Source organism: Physcomitrium patens, chromosome 6, assembly GCF_059467195.1.
Source record: "Physcomitrium patens ecotype Gransden chromosome 6, ASM5946719v1, whole genome shotgun sequence".
Taxonomy (NCBI): domain Eukaryota; kingdom Viridiplantae; phylum Streptophyta; class Bryopsida; order Funariales; family Funariaceae; genus Physcomitrium; species Physcomitrium patens.
In genome coordinates this window covers 1,200,001-1,202,500 of record NC_143415.1, presented here as the reverse complement: position 1 = coordinate 1,202,500, position 2,500 = coordinate 1,200,001, and positions in this window count along the sequence as shown.

Genomic DNA, 2,500 nt, shown 5'->3' with positions numbered 1-2,500 from the left:
GTGGAGAATATAATATTTACATGTTAGAGGTTAATTTATCAAGGATTTTGATCTATTTGGTGCTGATGTGGCACAGTGTAGTGTTAAAAAAATAAAAGTAAATGAAGGATGCATATTTGCAAACAAGTATTGTCACAATACAAAATGTTGGGTTTTGAAATTACAATGCTAGTTTATATGTTATGAGATTAAAATTTCAGAGTCTAGGTTGTATGATTAAAAGAACAAAGTATGAGTTGAGGGGTTAGGGGTTAGGGTTAGGGTTTAGGGTTTAGGGTTTTAGGGTTTGCATGGGGTATATAAACCTAGATTCTAGGATTCACATAGATTATATAAAGGGTTTAGAAAGTTGGGCTTGGAGTATGTAAAGAGAAGATAGATTTAAGAATTCACACAAACAAAAATAAATTGGATGTGGAGTGTGAAGGATGAAGAATTGAAGACATTAAGTTTCAGTGGTGATGGATTAGTTAGTGGGCAATGATTACCTGTACGATGCATTAGTTAGCAAGTCATTAACATATTTGTACAACCAATTGATTGCACACACACAAATTTATCTCCAAAGTGACATGTAAACGATTTAGTGGATTTTTGACATGACATGGACTACCACGTGGCAGCCACATCAGCAAGGTAACACGTGGCACTTGAAAAAATCAATTTAGTATTCTTCTGCCTTTTATTTTTCTACCTTATTCCAGTTAATTAAATTACTTTAATATTTTTAATTCACCAATTTATTTTTATTTTTATTTATATTTCTGTCTAGGCGCAAGACTGGGCGGCCAGCAAGGAGTCGAGACAGGGAGTTAATTTTAAAATTGATTTTTAAAAAATGATTTATTTATTTATTTCCACCTATGCGGAAGACTGGGCGGCCAACGAGGAGTCGAGACAGCCAGGAGTCGGGACTTGGGCAAGGGAGCGGGACAAGAGGTCGGGACTCGCGGCGGGACAAGGAAGAGGAGGAGGAAGTCCGGGACTCGCGACGGGACTGGGACTCGCGCCGGGACTAGGGAGTCGCGGCGGGACAAGGAAGAGGAGGAGGAAGTCCGGGACTCGCGACGGGACTGGGACTCGCGCCGGGACTAGGGAGTCGCGGCGGGACAAGGAAGAGGAGGAGGAAGTCCGGGACTCGCGACGGGACTGGGACTCGCGCCGGGACTAGGGAGTCGCGGCGGGACAAGGAAGAGGAGGAGGAAGTCCGGGACTCGCGACGGGACTGGGACTCGCGCCGGGACTAGGGAGTCGCGGCGGGACAAGGAAGAGGAGGAGGAAGTCCGGGACTCGCGCGGGACTGGGACTCGCGCCGGGACTAGGGAGTCGCGGCGGGACAAGGAAGAGGAGGAGGAAGTCCGGGACTCGCGCACGGGACTAGGGAGTCGCGGCGGGACAAGGAAGAGGAGGAGGAAGTCCGGGACTCGCCACGGGACTAGGGAGTCGCGGCGGGACAAGGAAGAGAAGGAGGAAGTCCGGGACTCGCGACGGGACTGGGACTCGCGGCAGGACAAGGAAGAGAAGGAGGAGGTCCGGGACTCGCGCCGGGACTAGGAAGAGGGGAGGAGGTCCGGGACTCGCGACGGGACTAGGAAGTGGGGAGGAGGTCCGGGACTCGCGCCGGGACTAGGGAAGAGGAGGAGGAGGAGGAAGGCCGGGACTGGGACTCGCGGCGGGAGTAGGTAGTGGGGAGGAGGTCCGGGACTCGCAGCGGGACAAGGAGGAAGTCGGGGAGGAGGGCCGGGACCAGGAGTCGCGGCGGGGATAGCAGGCAGGACAGGGAGGGTGGGTGGTCTTCCACAAAAAAAAGTGTGTCTCGGAACTTCCTTAGTGCAGTAGGACGGGGGCCTGCCGAATCCCACAGAGAGTACTATGTGGGGAAGGGTTCCTCTGAAGCGTCTCGGGAAAAGTCGTGAGGGGGTGACGGTTGCTCGGTGCCTACGGGTCCCGACTGCTCGCTGCCTTCTTTGAGCCCAGTACCGACGTTCGCAGGGGGATACCTGGATACTACTGGGGTTACCTGGATACTTCTGGCGTGTTACCTTGGATCAGTGAGGAGTGGGGGTTAGTTTCCCGGCGACGCGACCCTCTGAGGAGGTCCCGCGGAGGGTCGCCGAGTATTATATGGTGAGCTGGCTGTCAAGGATTGTGAGTCCCGCTGCCAAAATTTTTTTTGGTGCGCGGGCGACTGGAAAAAGAGGGTTGGTCTTGTGCCGATACGCGTAACGTCGCAGCGAGTCCCAAGAGCTAGTAACCATTTTTGGCGGGGGGCGATGGCCTCGGTATTGTCAAGCCATTCTCTCATTCATTTGGGAGGGTGGGGAGAAGTGTTTGCCGAGGCCGTTCAAGCTCCGCCTGGTCGACCACCACTGTGACCGCCACCGCGCTCGATCTCTATTGCAAGCTCAGGTGAAATTCCTGATAAACTTGGAGGGGTGTGGGACGCGTTCGCAGTGTGGGCCGAGGAGTCATAACATCCCAGGTCGGAATGTGAAAATGG